At 38.4% G+C, this 24,803-nt stretch overlaps 1 protein-coding gene and 1 long non-coding RNA gene across 10 annotated transcripts in view; one reads left to right on the top strand and one right to left on the bottom strand.

The window, feature by feature from the left end:
- LOC105287792 (T-lymphocyte activation antigen CD86) overlaps nt 1-24,803 on the bottom strand; it is a 235,361-nt gene that overhangs the window by 30,333 nt on the left and 180,225 nt on the right. The window lies entirely within an intron of this gene.
- LOC105287791 lies at nt 6,836-12,020 on the top strand. The gene is made up of 2 exons (XR_895503.2): nt 6,836-9,461; nt 11,446-12,020. It is a non-coding gene; the product is annotated as an uncharacterized LOC105287791 (long non-coding RNA).

Genomic DNA, 24,803 nt, shown 5'->3' with positions numbered 1-24,803 from the left:
TCATTTTGTGTATATCAGTACGATTTAAAATCATACTACCACCGTGTGATTTAGGAAACATTGACAGATTTTATAAAAATATCGTTTTAATTTTCATTATATTTTCATTATATTTTCATTATATTAATTGGGACGTAAAATAAAGATAAAATATCTTATAATAACGTTCTAAAATAACTTAAAACATATAAAAATGCAGAATAAAAACCGTATTATTAATACTTATTGTTAATAATAATTATTACATAAATTGGTCTAAAAAATATATCAACTATGTCTAATGTTTTAAAATGTTTGTCGCATGCACAAAACGAGACATATTTTGTGAATGTTTCATATTCCTCATTTATTTTATATATTTACTGTTAAATGCGCACGTCAAATTTGATAATAAGAAGACAATAAATAAGGTACGATTTAAACATTCGGCAACTCTTTCCAATAACCAGAAGATCATCTTATCTTATATCTTATATCTTAAAATATTTAATGGTTTAAAAAATATCTACAGGATCTTTCTAAGTGTAGCTGTTTTTTGAGTAACGATCTGCCAAATGGCATGTAAAATTCCTGCAACAGTCCTTCATCAATTTTTTTCAGCCCCATTCTCGTCCCTCTTCAACCGCACGTCTCGCTGATTACTTTATTCCGAGGAAACGATACTCTTGGCGGCCAACGATGTAAAAACTTCCGAGAAACCTTTTATGTATATAGAAGATCTTAGTGGAGTGAGAAAATTCACGGAGAGGCGTTGTCAAAGAATCTTTATTCTCATAAAATTGGTATTTTATAAGAACGCAAGATGTTTCATAAATATATATATAATAAGGTAATAAAACTTTAAGAATAATAAAATAATAAACTTTCAATTAAAAATAATGGGAAAAATAGTAATAGTACTAGTAACAGAAATTTTAATAATCAATTAAATATTTTTGTATATTATTTATTGCATTTAATACTTAAATAAAATAAAATAAAAAGTATTTAAAATCAAAAAGATAATGATTCCCTACTTTAAAATGAAATTTTACGGTGAGATAAATAGAGAAAATACTTTTTTTTATTAATACAATGATCCTGCTGTATCTGCCTGTTTTGCGTGAGTAATCGATTCACACATTATCTAAATTAACAATCGGTCTCAAAGCCAAACTCGCGCGGAACTCTCCGATTGCAGAGTCAGGCCGTCGATTTTCACTGCTCGAAAACACGTGACCTTCTACAATTCAGCATAAAAAGCAACCGATTCCAATTTGATTGTTAATCAAGTTTTTCACAGTGCAACTGGCACGACAAAACTGGGCAAAAAATGCATAAAAATGCACTCGGAAAGGATGAGTTTGTTAACCTCAAGGATAACTTCTTTCTTGTCTTTCTCCGCTGAAGTTCGAGACGGAGAAACTTCTATGAGATGAAAAGCTTCAAGTATTTGCTAATTGTTCACGGTAATGAAATCAATTATTCGTCGATGGCCAGCATCCTTTCCCCTCGCCGTCTGTTTCATCATAATGTACTTTTTACTAGCCTAATGGAAATAAAAGTCTGACTTTCGTTTCCATATTAACTCGAAATTCAATTGTACTGTTTAGGAGAAATTTCAAGAGTTTATACCGTAAAGATTTAGTTTAAACTTATTAATTTCGAATTTTGTGTGGTAAAGTCTCGGTTTATATCACATTCATTAAAAATATTGTTATCTGGATTGTTTAATAATGACGCAAGTAATCGACATTGAGCACTCTGAGTTAATTGCTATTAAATGCATGAAAACATGTATTTTGATCAAATGTATCTCAACAAAATAAATTAAACATTTGGAGAAGTAATCTTCAAGCTGATTTAAAGTACATTTTGTCTACAATATTATTAAATTACAAAATCAAATTTCTCGGGAAATTTCTTTTTGATTTTCGTCAAGATGTAACTGCAACGAATTATCGTGCCGGTAACTATGTTTCGGAGGTGCGATCAAAGTGCAAAAACTTGAGATTTCCCAAAGTCACATCTCAACTGTTTTCTCATTATCCTATTTTCAAAGCAATCGATGCAGTGAGATCGCTTGATGAAGAAGAGAGATTTTCAGGAAAAAAACAAATTATTTACGAAAGAAAAATACAATATATGTACAGAAAGTTTTCACGCCTGCTTCGTTCAAACGATCATTCCACGATTACTTCCCAAAGAAATGTAAAGGATACGGTAATATTGTAAAGATCTAGTTTTACAAAAACTCAACAAATGTTATATTCAAGAGCAACGCGCTAAAGATAACAAAGAACGAGAAAGAGAGGAAAAAAGTGTTTGTCCGCGAAGCAGATTCGTTTGTTTTAGTTGCTCAAGACGAACGCGACGTTCGTTCGAATGTGTTTGTTAGCTACGAGAGCAATCCGTTTGAAGAGATTACGAGACGAAGAACGTAGAGAATGTTGGCGAGCCGTCCATTTTCTGCGAAAGTAACGCAACACTCCTTGTTGAAATCCAAGTAGCTTATGTTCTCGGCTTCTCAGCTTGTTCAGTCGTGTGGAGAACTCGAACGGAGCGATGTGTCTTCAGATTCAGGATGTCTTCCCGGAAGACACGCAGGAAATTTTCTCCGCAAAATCCGGGAGAAATCGAACGAAAAATTCCTGTTTAAGAATGTGAAGAGAATTCGTCTTAGCTCGTGTTCTAGTTGTCATTTGGAATTCACCAAACAGATTATTTATGAAAATAATCTGATGATCTAATAATCTAAGATGTACATCGAAACCAGAAACAGCCTATCGAATATAGAGCAAACTTATTACTCTTATAGCAAGTGCATAAAAATTGTTTTGTACTATATTAATTGTAAGCTATTTAGTAACGAGATTACGAAAAACTACCATTTTAAAGATATTAGTTTATTTTAGCAATAACATGAGATATCAGATAGATTAAATATCAATTATCTTAAATAACATTAATTAAACTAAAACCATATGAAAAGCCTATGTATTCCAAATTCAGAAAACTATTGTTTCTTGAAAAATTCATTTTGTGTGCTTCGAAACTATAATTACTATAATAATGTTCTGAAATGTTAAAAATAATATAAACATGGTTTTTGATATTTGTTAGTGAAATGCTTTTCTCAGATATGAAGAGATTAATTTTTAACGGATTCGCCGAAGATATCAATCTTATGTGAACACTTCTCGCGTATACATATTACGATAACGCCCCGAAAACGTTGCAGTGCTTAGAGTAATATCGGGTGTAAGACGAAATCTCTCGCTAAAATCTAAGTGGCTTATGTCTGACCCGTATCGCCTTGTTCCCCTGTGACGACGCATTTCACTATGCGAAAGTGGAGCATCTCCAAAAGAAAATGCAAGCATTTAGTTTTCTTCTCACTTTGTTTTCTTTATTATATCGATTTATTGTATCACATCGAATTAGGCCGCACTTTTTGCGAACGAAATAATATCATGTCGAACACTTTCAAAGTACAGGACGTAATCGACAGATTACAAAGTAGTTTATAAGTAAATACACAATTTTTTAGTATAATATATAATTTTCATCATTTCAATCTTTTCCACGTGTTCTTACTATAAAAGTTTTATTTATCTTTATTGTATTTTGTATTAAGAAAATGTTTTTCAGTTCTTCATGAAGTTCAACATGATTACAGAATGCAATTTCTTGGTCAATTTTGTCAGTAACATTTTTCTTCAATTCAAAATACAATATACATATATAGGCTAGAGTGCGCGCGCGCGCGCGCGCACACACACACACACACACACACACAAATGAAAAATCTGTATTGCAGGAGCTGAAAGCAAAAAGATTAGAACTACAGAACTACAGACATTTTTAAGAAATAAAATTCACGAAGAAATGGAAATAATTAAAAATGTCAATGCGAAATGACATAATCATGGGACGGAGAATATTTTAAGTGCTTTATTAGCAAGGATGGATGAGGAAAATGGGATGCTTCTCTACAAAACTATAAAACAAAACAGAGACATTTACTTGGTATTTCATGGACTCGCAAACGCTGCGGTTGGACGAGCTTTGCATGTGTTTCACGGTTCGACGAGTTGAGAAGCAACAACGACCAGTTTAAAAGAAGAATAAGAGCGTAAACTGGCGGAAGTAGATTAATTCTTTCGTTTAAGCAATGCACGCAAACGCTTGCGGTTTCCTAAACTAGAGCCAATGCATTTCAAACTGATTGTCGATATGTGCAGATATCTGAAAACAATTTACTCGTATATTCATAAGTCATGATTGGACACAAGCATTTCACGTAGTCTTTTCACTTTTCTTGTAGTCAACATCATCACGTAGTAAAGTGCGCAATTACTAATAATAAATTGTTACATATTATTATGCAAATAAGATCTTTCGTGCACGTAAATTGTAATATGAAGCAAAGCACTTCGCATGCGAATCATTATGAAAACAAATTCAAGTAGAGTAGATAATAACTCATCAACCTCATTTGCAATCTCCCTCAAGAAGCTTATGATATTTAAGAGCCGAAATTGGAGAAATATATACATAAACTTGCATTATCAATATACAAGAACGAACCTCATTTGCGGAGAATATTTTCTTTTGCTACCACTTCTCTCGATAATCGAATTTTGCTGTTTGTACAAGCAAGCTCTTGATTCGTCTTAATTAGAGGCAAGTTCATAAAATACTGCCATCGTCGCGTTCTCTCGCGACTTCATTAATAAAAAAATACGACGCAATTGTCAAATGTGACATTTCTGTATTAGAATTTTTCTTGTAGAATCTATCCTTAAAATTATGACTGGTGATTTTGGACTACCCTCTACGTTCGGCGTGTGTTCAATCACGACGAATATTACGCAGAGACGTGCATCACGATCGCATCCGTGATCGACGTCGTAAATCTTACGGGAGCCAGACAGATCTTCGCTCTTGTCTTCCGTCTCCACTCGTTCTGCATCTCTAAATCCTATATCCATCGTGTGTTCGCGCATTTATCAACGATTTAAGGGTCCTGTCCAGTCAGAGGCAAACCATAGTCTGTTACGATGCAGATTTGAGCCAACAACGGCTAAAGCAGCTTGTCTCTGGAAGATCAGCTTGGTAGAGAATCTTGCAGGGGCACGCGACAGCAATTTTCTACGCGACGACGCACCATTAAGAGCACGTGGCAATCACCACTTTGCACGTCACATTTGCATAAGTTTCGCGCGCGAACCGTGCTAATCGACCGGCGTACAACGATATCACACAGGAGTCTTCAATGGACCGATTCGATGAACCTCACAACGAGAAAGAGAGTGATCGAAACAAATATCCCATTTCTCGCCATTCAGAGAATCGCGTAAATGTGTGATCCTCCATTCAACGCACATTAAACTCGGTAACGCAGCGCGAGAATAGCCGCGACATTGTCCCATGAATCGAGAGGAAGAGGATATCCCGAGTAAGATGTTTCGTCGTTGCATCTATTCATGAAGCATTAACTTGATATCGTAGACAATAGCGATCAATGATGTCTACAATACTACTCACTGTACTACTCGTAAGCGATGCAAGAGGAGAATATCACGAATAAGACATTCCGGTGGGCGCGTCTATTTATCGAGTATTAACTCGATGTACCATGACTTTGCGGTATCAAGGGATGCCTTCTCATAAGACATCAACTTGATGCCTCGGTACGACCTATGTCATCCCGTAACTTACTGAAAGAAATCTCTGTCAAGCTAGCATCTCCACCGTACAAACTGAAAGAAACGCTGCAAAAGGCAGAACACGAAACTCACAGCGTACAAATATCACAAATTTTATGTATTTTATTTTATGTACATCAGATATTTTCTCACGATATATACAAATCGATTAATCAATACAATAAATACAAATCGCAATAGAAATTTATAGGCTGCACCTGGTACAAGTATGCTACTATAGTTTACATTACAGGACATTTCACACGCGAGCAAAACTTGAAGCGCTTATGTCGTCGTCGTCGTCGTCGTTGTGGTGACCTCGGGGATAAAGTACCAAAGGAAAGCTAATCTCCTTATCGCACGAACCAGAAAGGTTGGTCATGGCCGGACCGATTTCCGGTTCCCAACAAAACCGGGATTCTTTTCCGGGCGGACGTTTTCGCGAATGGATTCGGCCGAATTCATCTCCATTTACGGCTTCGACGGTGCGAGAGATTCAAAGTGGGTGGTGTCGCTCGCAAACAGAGACAGCGACGGGCGTCGCTTTTAAGTAAGCGAAGTGCTCGCGGATACGTAAACTCTCGGAGCGCGGGATCTCGTCGAATGGAAACGTCCGCCGAAACTTTTCCAATTTCTTGCGTCAAAGGGAATATCCGATAAACACGGTCGCGCTCTCCGCCGTAATTAAAAGTACGCAGAGCCGCGGAATCGCACTTACTTCGGAGACGAGCGTGCGAAAGCACGATCTACGTAATTCCGCGGATCTGTGGGGATCCGCAGTGCGGGTTATCCCGAATTGTCTGAATGACGACATTTCTTTGCCACTCTGCGGTACGACTCTTGTACGGAATGCATCAATTTGCATTTGTATTGTGTATCTGTACCCACACAGCAAAATATATCACCAAGATATCTAGAAAATATCTAAATGTCAGAATATCTGATTGTTAAGTACTGTCAAAATATCATGAAAATATTTCAGAGACATCTCCAAGATTGTAAAGTCATGATAATTTTATCTCAGATGTGATATCTGATTCTGTATATATAGATGATATGTATGCCTCATTAAAAGCAGATATTATATGCAATTTATTTCTCAAAATAGAAAAATCACGACAAATAATATATTCCAGACAACATCCCAGGCAGCACACATAGGTTTCAAAGCCGTTTCATAAACGTTTTGACGTAACGTTTCATAACCATTTTATTGAAACGTCCAAATGGAATGAAATTTCACCTTTTTGAAAAAGTGAAGTTACGCACTCGTTATTTACTTCAAAAGAGTCCAAAAGAGGGTCCGATGCACCTGGGAAAAAACCAGCGATAAGCCAGTTAATTTCAAGTTGCCGCTTATTTCAGCAAACACGTCGAGTCCAAAAGAAGAGAAGAAGAAAGGAGTACTGGATCGGTTTTCCGGATTATTTGTAAGGTGATAACGCAAATGTTTCTTGCGAGAACGTCACGCCTGGCCTGACCATCTATCGGTCGCTTGGTGAACCAAAGGCAGGAAAGACACACAACTTGTGTTGATTTTTGTCTCTTGTTCCATAATCGAGTACATTGAAACGTATGATATAAATATAATTAATACTCGCAAATTAAGTAGAAATTGCTATTCTTTCTATATTAATTATATAATTACATAAGTTTGAAAGATACGAAAAATTAGAGGAGATTGCCTGGTTTCGAACTCAAACTTTCGGGATCCCTGGTTCCACACGCTACGTCTTAGCGTTCACGGCCAATGCTCCAACTGTTGTCATTGTATTGTTTTTATACTGATCTTCTATACGACCTGACGGTCTCGACTATCTTCGATATCTTACAATTTGAAATCAATTTATTAAAATAAATTTTTCGTTTCTGTGGAAAAATCTAATTTTTCGCATCTTTCAACATCAGAAGTGGGATAAAATCCGCTACCCCTCGAAGAGGAGGGATTTGAGAAGCAGCTTGCCGTTTGTGAAAAATACGGTTTTTGAAATTTAGGTCTAAAAACGGTTTCTATTTAAACCGTTTTTTAAATGGTACTTTATGTTTCTTAGACATTAGATACGTCTAAGAAATGTATATTAGGCTAACATGTGCTGCCTGGAATATATATATGTTTTTAGACGTCGTAGAGATATCTCAGAGACGTCTTAAAAATATTTATGGCTTTTCGATCAGGTATGAATAAAGATAGTCATGTGCAAATGTTGCACAGATATCTTTTTCAAAGAAAAATGTGATATAGAGTTATGAGATATCCTACAGATATTCTGTGAATATCTGAAAATAAAATATCTCAGATATGACTTAAAATTGTAGGCATATACATATGCGATTATATCAACTAAGTTATTTTGCTGCGTGGGTATAGTGTATCTGTGTCGAGCTGTATCGAAAATAAAGGATGAAGTCACATGTCGCACAAACAAAACTTTTAATAATGCCTGAATCGATTCCGCGCAGCCATATCCATTTATCTCGTTGGACGAATGCGCGCTACCGCGTTGAGACGCAATGGGTATTTTCTGGGATCAGCGTCGTGTAAACTCCGCGCAAAAATGACGGTTCCAGTAATTAGACTCGTCTATCGAGGTATTAGTCAGCGGTTGTTGACGATCTCGCGTTATCAGGACGCGCGGCGTTATTACATGACGTGAGAGCGTTGTCAAAGTCAATCCTCTGGCGAATTAGCGCGTCACGATAACGAAGGCACGCTATAAATCCGTATTCATCTCCGTAACGTGTTACAGAGCGTACGCGGACAAACGAGGACAATCGGATGAGGATAGTAAATGATACACGCGGCGAATATTGTTTACGGATTTAACGGTGAGTTTTATAGTTTGATCGATGCGCAGATTAAACCGGATATGTGGATTTGATCCAAAGCGTGATTTGATATATATCGGTGGCGAGCAACCAAGTGCTATTCATTATTTCCGCCGTGTACGTATCCATTCTGCATCAGTCCCAGGTTGAAACGATCATTACGCTTCATTCTGTTATGTTTTGTACAGATGCTCACTGCCTTTCATGAGAATTTATTATATATTTTATCAAATATTTCATAAATACTCAATTTTAACTAGTTGACACAGTCAAACTCCAAACTACAATTCTTGCGACGTTCTAGTTATTTATAAAAGTTATCCATGAATTTCGATCAGGTTCCCGTTCTTAATTGATCGCATTGAATATTTTGCTTTAACAAGTACAGTCCGAATCAAAACTGCTAAACTGAAATCCATTTTCTATTAAGAAAATGCGCGCAGATTCGAGAACGATTCTAGAACGAAATCTCAAGTTGACAATATTATTAAGATAAATTCACGATCGATCTGTTTATAATGAGATCGATCGGCAATTTATAATGTTTATAATGAGAACCGATTAGCAATTCTCGAAATTTTTTTCGAATTTTTTAATTTTTATTAATTCGAATTCTGGAACATGAGAAGGTACCAGCTAATAACGAAGATTTATTGCATATTTCAGTTGTACAACAATGACAGGGATAGAGCGTAGAAGGAAGGTATAATAGCCACCACCATCCATATTGACATGCGCGCGAGCTTGTGCAGAACGTTCAGTGTGGCCGTAATAACACACTTCCAGGACCTTCTACAATAGCTAACGCGAAAAATATTGCTTTCAATAACGCGAAGGAGAACGAAGGACACTCTCCGTCCGATCGTCCTATTAGATCGAAAGGAGTTTTAATAAACGAGCTGTCGCATTTACGAGAATTGGAGTACCGTCCGCCAAGCGTGAAATGTGAGTATGCGTATGCGTGCCTCTGTCTTTATCTTGGAAAGTTCATGAATTATAATATAATAGAATCGCCCACGCTCGGAATCGTATTATCACGAGAGTGGTTAATGTCGGAGATCGTTATTGCACGATGAGAAAAAGCCCGAAGTCACGTGTGAATAACGTGAGACGAATGCTCCAACAGATTATCAGCGGATTAGACTCGCTATTCAGAGCAGCCTAAATCGCTTTGCGATCAGAAAAAAGTTTTGTGATAAATTAATAATTTTAACAATAAACTCTCTTATGTCGTAACTAAAATATTAACGAAGAATGCTAAATGATGTTGTAAGAGCACTAAGCTGTGGAGAATTCTGTGAGAATCAAAATGCTGTATCCAGATACCGGCATCTAAAAAAGAATAGTTATTTTGCCGAGATAATTGTACATTTTACAGAAACCAATGCATCTATTAGCATTTCCATTGTTGTATTTCAGTGTGTGACCAGCCTATAAAATTTTTATCGGTTGAATCACTATAAATCCCAGAATATCGAATCCTACACAGTATTGCGTGTCGCATTTCACTAGCTGTGCCAAACACAAGAGTTATCGAATCAATGAGCTCTACCCTTCGGGACGCGAAAAAAAATGTGTCTTTGATACTCGAACACCAAATGACGCATCGTCATTGCGTGACTTTTTGTGCGAATCACGAAAATAAATGTCTCTCGATATAGAACGCGCCGTGACTAATAGCGCTTTTAAGAAAAACGGGAGAACCTTCATTAATTCCGCGTGCTTATTGCTTTCGGTAATTGTGCAGAAAAGGTTATACTTTGCGGATCTTTTTCATTTTGACACATGAAGGGTGAAGTTCTAAGTAATTTTTACTTAATAACTATGTGACTGTCTCGTGTGTAGTTTCTGAGATATATCATAAATAATATTACGGTAATTATATAGATTAAGAGAGTTAGCTCCGATTATTTTGACCTTTTTTGTTAATAACTTTTTAATAAACAACGAACGACGGCTGAAATTTTCTGCAGGGTATTCAGGGGGATGTCCTCTATAATATCTGTCAAGGTCAAAGTAATCGAAGCTAATCTAACTCCCCTAATATGTATAATTACTTTAATATTATTTGTGATATATCTCAGAAACTATATGACTGCCACATAGTTGTTAAGTAAACATTACTTAGAACTTTACCTTTTATAACATGTATCAAAATGAAAAAGATCCGCACTGTGTAACTTTTCTGCATAATTACCTTGCTTTCTTTTCAAGCAATGCTCAACACAATGGCACGGCGATCATAAAACAAGAATATAAATAGCTTTAAGGATTTTTTTACTTTTTATTAATGTAGTTATTCCATTTTTTAGTTTCATTTTTAGTTGTTTTATTTGTATAATTTATATAATATGATTATTAATTGTGTGTTTGCAGTAATAATTATCTCATGATGTATATACATACATCGAGTCGAAATTAATTATCGAAAAATTATCGAAATGATCGCAATGCACGATGTAATTCAATTGCAAAATCACAATTCCATAATTGTGTTCTGTTCTTTTTTCTCGCTATACCTGGCATGAAAACCTGGCGAGTGCAGCAAAAGATCAAACGAAGTCTTTATTGATACGATAACTTATTAATACGATACAAAATCCTTTATATTACCGCAACCACAATGTAACGCGATTACATAATATATTATTATTATCTATGAACATATCATTACTATAATTTTATAAACGCACATTTTTGCGCATCCGGGCGCAAATGTACGCAGCACTGTAATGTGTGAGACTTCAGACTTCAATAAATTTCAATTCAATGAAATTCATGACCATGTATGGTGAATCACTCGTGAAAAATTGTAATTCGAGTAACAAAAGGAAAATAAATACATAACCATGTGAGGTATCTCAAATATAACCACCTGTGACGATCAATTGTCGGTCCAGCTATATATGTATATATATATCGATTTTAGGCCACCTTTCTTTAACGAGCCAAACGGAGTGGTTGGAAATTGCCGTAGCAAAATGCTCCGGGTCGTGTCTACTAGAACAAAGCAATTTCGTCAATTCGCATGAAGAAAGACATACAGAGAAAGAGGTGACAAAGGAAGAAGAGAGAAAGAGAGAGAGCGAGGGAAGGGGGAGGGAGCGAGGAAGGAAGAAAGGGAGAGAGGATTGACTGATGGAAAGAGGTGAAAGACAGGTGGAGAAGAGAACGAAGAAGAGAGAAAGAGAAGTTCGCGCATGCGAGGAAAGAGCAGAGAGAATGGGAGATATAGAACGGGAGACGAGAACTGTCACGGACAAACCTTCGGTCAATTATAAGTTGCTTCAGGACGTGCCTCACTTACGGGAGACACCTCCGCCCCCTCATACTATATTCTTAATAAACCGAGGCATAGATAAGGTTGTCCCTACCCTGCACGTCAAAACGCAAATGTTTCATGAGGATGTAACAATGTTATGAACTCTATCCTCGAGAATTGTTCTCGCTGTCGAGAATCTTTCTCTTTCGCGGATTACATTATACCAAATATAAAAAATACAATTTATTTTTATGCACAAAAATCTAGTCTAGTATCTTTAGAGAATTTACAGAGATTAGTTTTCAATGTGTTAACAAGGATATGTTAGATAAAGATATTAACAAGATAAATAAAGATAAGGAAACTTTACAATCATAATTAAGAGATCAACTGATCTATATAAATTTTAAAGTAACGAATAATTCATTGTTTAATTAATAAATGAAATTAATAATGAATGAATAAATAGAACATATTCAGATAATTGGAATATATATTCATGAATAGTATTAAGTAATAATTTGATGTAATAATAATTATATATAGGACATAATAAATAATAAGTTGAAAATTATATAAAAAGTAATATGCTGGAAAAAAGAGTAAAAGAGAGAGGAAGATACTTGTGCCAATTTCTTTAAAAAATCTAACTAAATGGCAAATGAAATAAAGAAAGAGAAGAAAATTAAACTTTTGGCAATGACATCTCTATCTAGGGTCATTATCACCCCCGCTATGGCAGATGAGAAAAACACTGATTTTTCGTTCCTCTTTTACATTGTTTTCTGGAAAACCTGCGAAAACCTGGAAAACGTTGCGACCGCGCGCGAGCCATTATGGAAAACTTCTTTTTGAGAAACGGAAAAGCGGTTGTAAAAGCGGTTAACACAAACGCGATTTTATCTAAAAAGCCTTCAACTGTACAAAGAAAAGGACCTACCGATCTATCGGTTCGCCAAATCGCCGCGCCAAGGTAGAATCGATTTCATTGACGCTGCACATCGGTTTTCTTTACAAACTTCGCCAATACCTCACTCCTTCGATTTCTCTTTTTACTTGATATTGCAACCAAACTCGCACCAAGCTTAAGATCGTATAGAAGACGGGAGATCGAGTCTTTCTGGCAAACGCTGCTAGGTCCTTCACTTGATACTTTCTGCTAGAACCTTTATATAGATATTTGAAGACCTGACATTGTGAAAATACCTGATTACTTAATAAAATAGGATTATTAGATTACGTTACTTATAACAATATCCTTACATGACAATTACCTTCATGTTTATCGATAATTAATCTGTGCAAAAGTTTTCAACGATGGATATCGAATGATTTCAATCGAATGACTTCACGAAAGTCCGATAATCGAAGTTATGCGGTAAATGGCCTTTTAACTAGACAAAAATCAACTTTCTCGTCAACTTGGATTGCAATATGAATTACTACTTCTAAAATCTTCGATAAATTGCATTGCGACTTAATTAAACGATACAGAGGGTAATGCGACGACATTACATTGGCCGGTACGAGTAGGTTCGGCAGGATTCCAAGAAATCGGAAATAATCGATTTTACCGGTATCCTTCGTTTCATCGGCTTTAACCACTATTTTATATGACCTCCGCTCGATGGCACACGGAGATCCCAGGGACTCTACTAGGATGAACCGAAAGATACTATAGATTCGTATCGTTGGACCTTGGTACCTCTTTGACCATCAACAGGCTCCTAAGAGTATCATCGTCGTAAAATGTTTTCTTCGTTATTTTCTTTCGAGCAACATCAAGAAACGTGTCGATGACTTTCTAGGCGCTTAACTTGTCTATGAATTAATAATTGACGTGAATACTTTATCCTGAATAGTTTGACATTTTTTCAGAAAATACGTAGTATTTTCTCATAATTTTTAGAAAGAAATGACTTATTTTGACCATAACTATTTGCAATGCAAACATTTCTGAAGATGATGTCTGCATCGAGAAATTATTCCATATTTTATGAAATAATAAACGTAATATGGGAACATGTTTTACATGAAATTACACATACATATAGAGTTGCTATATACATAAAGCACACATTCTAAACCAAGAAAAAATAAAATAAAATCGTTCGTAACAATTCTACGTCGATTCTAATGATCGTGCTCCTAGGCAATTTAAAAAATTGATGCGATAACTGAAACATTGCACGGTCGGCAAGATCGGCGTAAACGTCCATCAGTGTCGCAGGCCGATGACAAATTTTGCCGGATTATTTTGTCAAAATTCACGAAAAATCCGCGCTTGGGGCGACACCGTAATTGCTACGGTGTATTACAAGCTTTGTATGACACACCACCACAGCCAGCAACATTTTTTCCGAGCCGTTGCAAACAAAGCCGGAACAGTTTTGCGAGCGCCCCAGGATTTATTTCTTGTTACTACTATTACTACACGGCCGGTTGCTAGTTTCGAATCGCGCGTATCATAAAAATAACCGTCGGTCTTTGAGGTAACGGCCGCATGTTCAAACTATAGTGACGCGAGTAATGCGGGAAATAATTCACGCGTGACAGTTCAAAAGATCGATTACAATCGACGCGAAACGTCCGGCGTTAACTCAAGGAAAAATCGTCGGAAAATAGCGTCGTTGTGACAGCGTTCGTGTGCATGTCCCAGTTTATGCAAATGGTCCAATTCCGGAAGTCAACGCGAGAATAAAGGTGAAGTGAATTCCTCGATCGCGCGAGAACAAGGCGATGCCACCACGTCGGAATCGCAACGCGTAAATCGATGCTCCGTCAACGTAGTAAGGGAAAAGTGTTTTACGACGTTTCCGCCGTTTCCTACCACGTTTAGTCAGCCCCGTTACGTATCTTTACGCCTACTCGTATGGCGTACGGTCTCTTATCGCTGCAGCGAACTATCGTAAACGAGATATGTCCGTGCGATGCTTCGATTACGTGATACACGTCATTTCATTACTTCGCGCTTGCACAAGTCCGAAACTCGGCAATGATAATACACATCCTGTGATTACCGAACACCTAATCGCGCAGGTAACATGCTCGTTGACGCTCGGCGTGATATTTTAACGATTCGGCGCCTAGGCTGGTAAAGTGATTAGCAAATACCCAGTTTGCTCCCAAACTCCAGTAAAGGTTTACCGTGTGCAAATAAATATTTAATGAACGTAGATGATATTCGGTTTCAAATCAATCAATTTCCATTACTTCGAGAATCAAACTTAATAAAAAAATCGATAATATTGACAAAATTGTCCATCCTCACTAAAATATGGCAGAAATATTTTTTCGAAAAAAAAGAAATTGGAATATACATAAATGTTTTATAATAACATCCTTCTTTCTCTCCCCCCCCTCTCCCTGCCGCTTTTCAAATATTGGACGACTATTTGCTCATCGCTCTCTTCCCACCAATCTTTATAATTTTTACACATTATATCTTTACATTATCCTTACTTGTTTACAATAATTATACTATTTTCAAGGAAAGTTATTTAAATGTTATTTCTCATTGCGTTCTCTTAAACAAATACAATTGAGAGGACGTTTCGTTGATCTCGTTTACGAACTAATTGCAATAACGACAGCAACACAAAGAGAAACGCTTTAGAAATACGATACGTAACGTAGTAATTTAGCGGAACATTTGGTCGTTAACGAGTGGTCACAAGAGAACAAAATTAATTTGGAAGTACCGTATTTCTCTCGTTATAGTTAACTAACTTTAACTTTTTTTGCTTGCTTCACTATCACATTTGTCTTAAATGGCAAGCGTTTTGCGCGCGAAGCAAGAAAAAATAGAACTTCATTTCCATTTGTTAATTAAGTCCGAGCTTCGTCCTTTAATATCTTTAAACACAGTTAAGATACAAAATTAATATTTTTAACAAATGTATTATTATTATTCTAATGATATATACTTTGTCAAAAATAATAACGTCAACTACCTGCAAACAAGAGAGAGAGAGAGAGAGAGAGAGAGAGAGAGAGAGAGAGAGAGAGAGGGAAAGAAAGTCTCCACGAAAGACTTTCAAACTTTTAATTATATTCGTGAAAGCGTTTAACGATTTAAAGAGCTGCTCGCCTCCGATTAAAAACTATCACTGTCCATCTGGTGACTATATTAATCAGTATAATAGTGTGTATATATATTAAAGACGACGATACTCCAAGAGATTCTGGAAGAATTAAGAATAAAAAAAAGAATGTATCTCTCGGCACGCGCAATGGAAAATGATGGCGCGAATTTGAGAGAAAATCCGATCCAGTCTAATGTAAGCTAACGCGACACCTACTACTCTCTCGGAAAATCCGCGAATTTATATGTGCGTGAATTGATTCGAGCTCGTTGTGCGTCGCGTGAATGTGTGACTGTAGCCATTTTTAATTAGGACCAGATTACAGAGCATCATCCACTCTGGCGTGAATGGAACCGATAATAAAACGCACCTAATCAGTAAATAGGAACTCGCAAACCTGCTATCATGCGCAATAAGGCAATTCTTCTGCCAACTCGCCGTTGAGTAAATACTTAGAGAAAAGTGTCGTCCTGGTCAAGGAGCAACAAGCATAAGCTCGTTGATAAGTGCGAGAAAATTGCATGTAATATACCGTATACCACGTAACGCGCACACACCGGCTTCCGCGCGAGGCTACGATAGGTGTTAAAGCCGGCTCGAATATTCCCTTATCGCGATTGCTGCACGAAGAGCACGAAGCTTATCAGTAATCGGCCCTTGTGTGGGACACGGAGTCGTGCTGCGCGCGAAAGATGACGTGGAGAAAAGGGGAGAAAGAGGGAGACCTCTTTCTCTGCTTTTATTCACCTTTTTTTTCGTTCGCGACGAAAGAGAGAGAGAGGGTGAGTCATACGTTCCTACGCTACCACCCCGCAACGCGCCGTGATTTAATGCCGCGACGCCTCGGATCGCGAGTGACTTCACGAACGAAGGAGCGACTTCCTCTCGGTCGTTGAACGTGGAAGCGCCGTTAGAACGTAATTCTCACGCATTTAACGCGAGACGTGAGATCTTTTTATTCGCACTTCCATTCACGTCGAGCACGAACGTCTCCCGTAAAGAAGATTATTATATACTAAATTGGATTAATCTCGCGACGAAACGGCAGCAGGTAATGTGTACAATGAATCGGTAATGTATATAATGAAAATAAATCGGCAAACAACTTTTTATATAAAGAAACTCCCGTTTTTATCAAAGTATACGTAATTCGTTACATCAAAATGAAATTCGAATGTGCATATGTGACTATCCTGCATTTCTGCAACGATGATTAAAGAAACTGTTTTATCCATATAATTGCTCGTAAAAAGCAGAAAACGGGTGAAAAATTCTAACAAGAGATATAATGGTCAGCTTCTACTTTTCTGTCCTGCAAACATTCCTCAAAAGCGAAAATCGATTCTTCTCTCTTAGTATTTTTCAGAGACTCAGGGAAATCCATAACTTCCAGCTCGTGCGCGCGCGCGCGCACCACACATTGGTCGGTATCTTTTTACGGCAAACTCCAGCACGTAAACATCTCGCTGCTTTAGACTCTAACAAATGCTTAGCGTTCCGTCTTCGGGAATGCACTCGACCACATAGTTGCAGCATTCTCCCAATGCACATGTGCAACAGTAAATTGTATAAATGCTAATCAACGATCTCATTTTTCATGGGGTATGACAAGAGCCAGCGCGCGGAAAGCTTACTAGTTATAACGCTATGTGTTACATGTGAATGTGTTATCACACGAATAGTCAAATATTAAAGAAGACAATAAAACTTTAGGGAAAATATCTTTTATGAAAATTCCGATCTACAAAAACATTTAAACCCTTTACGTGATACCGAAAATGGCTACGAGTTTGCGTTATGAATCCTGTTGAGTTATTACGCCATAGTCGTTAAAATTCGAAAGTTCGCCCATTATCCCTAAATATGTTTAATTGCGTAATGAACACACGGCTGCACTGCGAACGCACGCGAGTCGCTCGAAATAGGTCGAAAACTAAACGATGTAATATCAGGAGATCAGATATCCGAGTCGACATGAACTCCGCGAGATTGTAATTTTGTAATTTACACATTTGCAACTATCATGCACAACATTTTTTCAGATAAACGTTTTGCAAAACATACCTGCACCAATATTCTTTCGCATAACTAATCCCAAAACAATACCGTAGTCAACTTGTCATAGGCAATAGACAGCTATTATATTTATTATTTATTAAATTACGCCACTGGCAGCCCAGAATTCCAGCGGCGGATAAATTCGATTTTACCAAGCGAAATTCTTAACTGAGCCAGTATTGCATTATCAACTTGAGCTACAACCATCAAGACAAATCTTCGCATGCGCGCCAAGTATCCTTCATTATTTATTGCAGACAAAACAAAAAGTGCGTTTACACTTTGCTTCTATACTTGTATTGTGCTTGTAAAAAATAAAAATTCGATTTATCTCGTTAATATGTTAGTGCCAAGCCCATTCTGTTTACTTTTCGTTTACATCGCGGAATAGATTGAGCGACGCAAGGTCGCATGCAGCTGTGAGCTCCATTATTATATTGCATCATATTTATTAACATTAATAAAAATAATATTCGGCTATGAATTTCAGTTACATTTTTTCTTTTTTCATAATCTTAAAATTTTAGTTACTAATATCAGGTATTATTTCTTACGTTTTATGTGATTGGTCATCGATGATCGACGCAGTCTGAAAGTTCACTGTCGGTCATCGGTGACCGACATGGCGCTTAACGTGATGAATGAGTTTTCTAAGAAAATAAGAGGTAAAAGTTTTATGAAATGTGTTACTTTCTCTGAAACATTGGTTATAACTTCGTGAAAATCACAAGACATAGATTTACGTACATGTAAGCTCTTAGAATTTCAAAATTTCTTGTCCTTTATGGGTTAGCTTTATGATGCGGCCTAGAATCATCGGTGCTATTTCGTTCTACCTCATCGCAGACATGGGTCGCCATGGCCGAGATGTAGGTTTGGAACGCTGCCAGGTTCCGATCTTCCACGGAGCTAGCGAAATTCAACGAACGGTCTGGTATAAGACTATGCGGGTCCAGACCGAGATTTAACATCTCCGCGAATTCTCCGCCGAAGGATCAATTGTTCCTGCGAGATATTAAAGAAAACAATCTCTTTTGTTCGCTCGAAGAAGAGATTCAAGAAAGCGGTAATTTCTTCGTCTTTTCCTCAGAGCGATTGATAATACGACATTGATTCGCTCAATTTTTCGACAGAAGAAAGGAAGGAATGTCTCTAGTGACTATTGATTGAATTTAATTAGATGTTATTTAATTGTCACCGCTTAATCCACCCTAATTAATATGTAAACAAAGATTGATCGCTAAGAAGATTAATAATGTATTCCAACCCTCCTCAAGCGCAGAACACAATTAATTAAAGTGAACTTGTTTGCTTGACTCAGCGAGATGCTCACGCCTTTGTCTTCCTGGTGACTGTTCTCTCATTTTTGTTTGTGTTAACTGATAGTGTCATTTTCTGCCAAAAATGACTCTTTAATTAATTGTGTTCTGCGCTTGAGGAGGGCTGGAATCTCGGCCGAAACGTTGCGCTTTGTCATGAATAAATTATTTGCCAGTGTGGTCAATACAATACTTTACATTACTAATTAATATGATCGTAAATATTTGGAGGTCACGATACGTTCACGTTACATTAACACGGAGTAAGAACAAATTATTGTATTATTAATCAGTTCGAGTTTCGTCCGTGGAAAGGGCGTCATGATTTCGCGTTATCGATGAAACGCCAGTAAATCTCGGATTTCCGCCGCGCTATCGAGCGTTCTCGCGGCGAACCGATGTTCCTGCCGGATTAAATCACGGGGTTTATCTTAACACTCGATAAATTATGCAATTAATTAGAGCCAGGCAATTAAGCGGAATCAGATGGTGTACGAATTTAGGAGGGCGTAATTCTCGCCGGGCGGATGCGTGCGTGAGCCGGGAGCATAAGGCTCGCGCTAAGGTTGAAAAAAGCAATTATCCTCCCCAGGAGTGGCCGGACACGGTTTCGTGCGGTTAACGCTTTATGATCGCGGACGACCGGTGGCGAGCGGACTTGCCGCTAAAACGAATTGCCGAGCCGAAATTTGTGCTGGCATGCCACGCGTGATGCATCAAGGCCGCCGACGCGGAAAAATTAACGCGCGTCACGATAATTAGAAACGATGGTCTTTGCGGTCTGGTGCGGTGAGGAAACGATCGTCGGCCACTGCACTGTCGACACACACAAACCGGACAGTCGAGCAATTAAAATGTGAATTAAAATTTGTTTTGTGCGAGATCAAAGGTTTCGCCAACGTCGTTAAACGCGCGGATTTACTGCTAAAATCACTCCGTTGGGAATTAGAGGCGATGCCCCGCGAGACCGCAGCGGCCACCGGTGTAATTTACTTTAATGCGATATTACCGACTCCTTTTTCCGGCTGCATGATAAAAGTGGATCGATGTTTGCGCGCTCGTATCGAATGATATTAAGCTCGCAATATGACGCCACAATCGCTTAATTACGCGAGTAAAGTACATTTCACGACAGTGAATCGCGAATTACTAATTGCCTATTTGTATCTTCTACAAGCTGAGCTTGAGACTCTTGTTTTTTTCTGTATCTTGCTTAAGATTCGAAGGACGAGAGACACATTACTGGTATAATATACTTAAGATAAAGTACGCTCATATCTTTTGCTACAATTGTATTTCCGTCATATGTCAAGGTAATTCCGAAGGGTGAGGCATAAACTGGGGTAGATTCGCCGGAAATGGAATAAAGAAGTTTATATACACAACGCTCGTAAAACATCCCAAAGATAAAGTCCAAATAGTTATCTCTATCAGTATTACTCTCTGCCAAACGATGAGTCATTCGGTCGTCGTTCGCGTGACAACGCTGCGACTGAAAACAATTAGCGGGACAGTGCTAAATCAATGATTTATGTTTCGCGAAAGTCTTGCTTATCCTCTTTGCCGCGCGAGATACAACGTGGTTGTAAATACTAGCGTAGCTGGCGTGACATTTCGTTTAAAGGCGCAAAGCGGATTGTGTCTCGCGACCTTACAGCTGAATCTAAAAATCGTGCGAGGGTTGGTTTTTCTAATAACAACGGCCACTAGGCTTTCTGAACTTTATGTAGCGCGAATTTACAAAATCGATGCGCGCATCTACTGAGGATTCGCTTGGCGCAACGCATCCATTACGACATGTCAAGCTCATTCTCCCCATGTAAAGCAGACAGAGCGGCGCGCCGCCAAGTTCATCCGGTCGAGTGAAGGGCCTTTATTGGCCGCCAAGTAAGCACACCGGCACAACATGCGTAAACGTGAGTGAGCCATTACACCAATGCGAATACAATGACGTTTCCCGTCGGAATTTCGGTCAGGACGGAAATTTCGGCTTGTGCTTGCGGCACGATTACGACGGTTACATCCGACCGAAGGATCGCATGCCACGTGCGAGATGGCGGAGTCGTCCGGTACGGCTTAGTTTCCTCCTCCGTGGACGGTAAGTCGTATTCGCGGCCCGGTGACCGTAAAATCGCATTACCGTCCTCAGTATCCGCCGTCACGCGGAGCTATGCCCCCGCTAATATAATATTGTACAATATAGCTCCGTCCCGGAGCTGCACCCCGCATGCTCCAAGAATTCGAACAACGACGGATCCACGTCGAACAAAATTGACCCTTTTCGCGAGAAGGACTTCAAAACTTTGCAGCTCGCGTTCTGTATTCGGTTACATTTACACCCCAGACGACAGTTTCTCACGGGTGGATTGTACATTGGCGGAGCTCCGGCTTACATAATGTACGCTGCAATCCGCCAGAAACGACCGATGTTTGAAGAGCAGACGTAAAGGGAGTTTTGGGCGACATTTATCTAAATTACGTTACACACCCATATTACATGCGGTATCACATACATACATACGTACATACGTACCAGCACTTTTCCAAATAAGAATCGTGTCTGAATTTTGCAAATTCGCGAATTGAAATGATTATTAATTCGCGAGTGTTCTGAAGGCCGGAAAATGGAGGAAATGTTGTTTGCATAAAATATTTCGGGACTCGATAATTCGAATTCGTGCCAACTACTCCTGCCGTCTAGTTCCCTACCGTTTCGATATTCAGGGTACATACGGATTGCGAGATTAAGGAGGAACGAAGATCCGCTTGATGCCATCAAAACTTCGTTTGGGGGAATTGATTTCGTGCAAAAGGGAGTGGAATGAAACGAAGGGCGCTGACGACTCGCACTCGGGTCCGCCTCTTGGCTTCGTTCTTCTCCACGAATGTTAATCACGAATTCTGTATCGTTAACCAACGTTTCGAAGTAATCATATTAATTGATAGTGATATCATATCATATCGTCACAATCTATCACCAGAAACCGAAGATGTAAGATAATTGACATGATTGATGTGCATGGAAGGTTTTCAGCCCGCTTCGCGGGAGGGCGGGGGGCAGGGGCTTCGCCCCTCCCCCCGCCGGGTTCCGTCCCGTGTACTAGGTGATCAAAATAGGTCTGTTCTTTTTAGCTGCATTGCTGAACTAGTGCAGTTAGAGTGAAAGAAAGTATATTCGTCTCATTCTAACTAACTGCACTAGTTCAGTAGTGCAGCTAAAAAGAACAGATCTATTGTGATCACGTAGTACACGGGACGGGACCCGGCGGGGGGGGGGGAGGGGCGAAGCCCCTGCCTCTCGCCCTCCCGCGAAGCGGGCTGAAAACGATGCGTCTCTGTCCGGGGCTCCAGAGTCGGAAAATATAATCTAACCCAACCCAACCCCATTTTTGATTCCCGCTTTTGAACCCCGCGAAAACGGTGAGGAGGAGACTCTCCTTCAGTATTACCTATTTCGAAACTTCTTTTGTTAATAACTTTTTAATAAACAACGAGCGCCGGCTAAAATCTTTTGAAGGTCACTCGGGAGGGTCACCGTTATAACATATGTCAAGGTCAAGGTCATCGGAGACTGCTCCCCTTTTCTTCAGGTTTACCATCGTGTGACAAATCTTGAAGGATATTTACAAGAGATGTCTCATTATGTACGAGAGTTCAATAAAAGTATTTATAAGATATTAACACATCTAATATAAATGTGTACAAAAAGTAAAACGCACCAATAACACGTTTTATGTTGTTACGCGCTATAACGTAAAATAATAACGATTTATTGCTAATAAACGCATGACGTCCTATTAGCGCGCGTTAAAACCCACCTAAAATCGCAGTTACCACAGTTACTTTTCCCTTAACGACTTGCAGCATTGCAGATGTACCACTAGTGTCACGCACGTTGTACGTCGACCATTTCTCTTACGTTAAAACTATTTACGGCTGGCGTACACCGTACCCCGCCTCACCGACAGTTTCCCGATGGATCAATGATGGATGCAGGTCTCTATCAGTTTCCAGAGATCACCGGGTGAAGCGAACAATGATCGATCGCGCGCACGACGTGAAAAATGAAAGAGCGCGCAACTAATTGCGAGTGCGCGCGCGAATAAATTCGTGTCCCTATCACGCGCGCCATATGTCCGTTGCATAAAAAAAAAAAATAAAATTACAGTATTGCCGTAAGTACGAGCTCGTTGTGTTGGTGAACGCGCGCGATTACGCGCACATTAATTTTCCGAGCAACTGTGTCGCGATCGGCTCCGTTCTCCTGAATAAATAACTGTATAACGCGCTACGTTCGCGGAACGCTCCCGCAAATTTTCCGACACGTGATGCGTCACGAAAGTTAAATGATGATGAAATGATCCTCTCTCGACTATAAAAAAAGTATGAATATAAACAATCGCATATTTAGTGTAAGCCGAGTATGCACGTGAATGTAACAATAACTTGATGTAAAAATTCAACTAAATAAGAAGCGTTTCAAACATGGTGGAATTACATTATTTTGTAATGCGTATATTTTATAACGTTAAACGCTGTAGATGGATTACAACGATTCATCTCGCTTACGCTTGATCGAAGGAGAATCCGAGAACATGGGTTCATTATGTAAAGAATACGGCCGCACAGAAGACTCGTTCATGCGGGGATCAAAGACTCGCAGACGTTATTACACGTTCGCCGATCCTTGTCAAAGTCTATTTACCAAGCGATACCTTTGGCTGGCGACAGACAATTCTCATTCGAACAATCCACTCGCTTTACGGGAACGTACCCGGATGTGTCGAATGGTCTCAATTACAATTAACAGTACCTATCACGAGTGATCTCTCACGATACCAAAAAACGATCCAAAATATTTCTGAAATATTCTGATGTGGTTCTGAAATAAATCAATGCTTTCCTAAAACGTCGGCATTTTTCATCAATTGTGTCAATAAATAAAAAAATCAAATTATTTAATAATTAATATTATACATATATACATGTAATTGCAATAATTATTCAATTTAGTCAGCTTCAATTCTTGATAGTCTTGACATATGTTATTAAAAGCATCTTATTGAACCGGTGTGAACCTGGCTTTAACAAAATGAAAATTCTCAATAACATTTTGTTTGTATCTCGTTTGTAGGGGAGACCAGGGATAAAAGTAACACGGGACAAATGTAACAAACGCGATTACTAAAAAAAACCATTCATGTATGAATCTATCCACGGTTATATGTACAACGTCTTTTGAACGTTCCTCTCACCTCAGTAGCGCTCGAAGCTCTTTCATGAGAGGTTCTGTGTCTGTGTTGCATCGATGCCATAAACACACGGTCAAAGTAAGTATTTTGTGTTTTCTTAATTTCTTAATATTGCATTGAAAATTTAGTTTATCCCTTTATTTATTGTTTATTATAAATGAGTCGCTATTCCTTTAAATAGTTTGATGCATATTTTGAGGTTAGTTTATTTTATAACATTAAATATTTGATCAATTGTGGCAAAAATCTAAGTCGGGACAAAAGTAACAGTCTGTTACTTATGTCCCGAAAACAATAATTGTTATTGGTGT

This window comes from Ooceraea biroi, chromosome 8, assembly GCF_003672135.1.
Source record: "Ooceraea biroi isolate clonal line C1 chromosome 8, Obir_v5.4, whole genome shotgun sequence".
Taxonomy (NCBI): Eukaryota; Metazoa; Arthropoda; class Insecta; order Hymenoptera; family Formicidae; genus Ooceraea; species Ooceraea biroi.
This window is presented reverse-complemented; position numbering and strand designations above follow the sequence as displayed.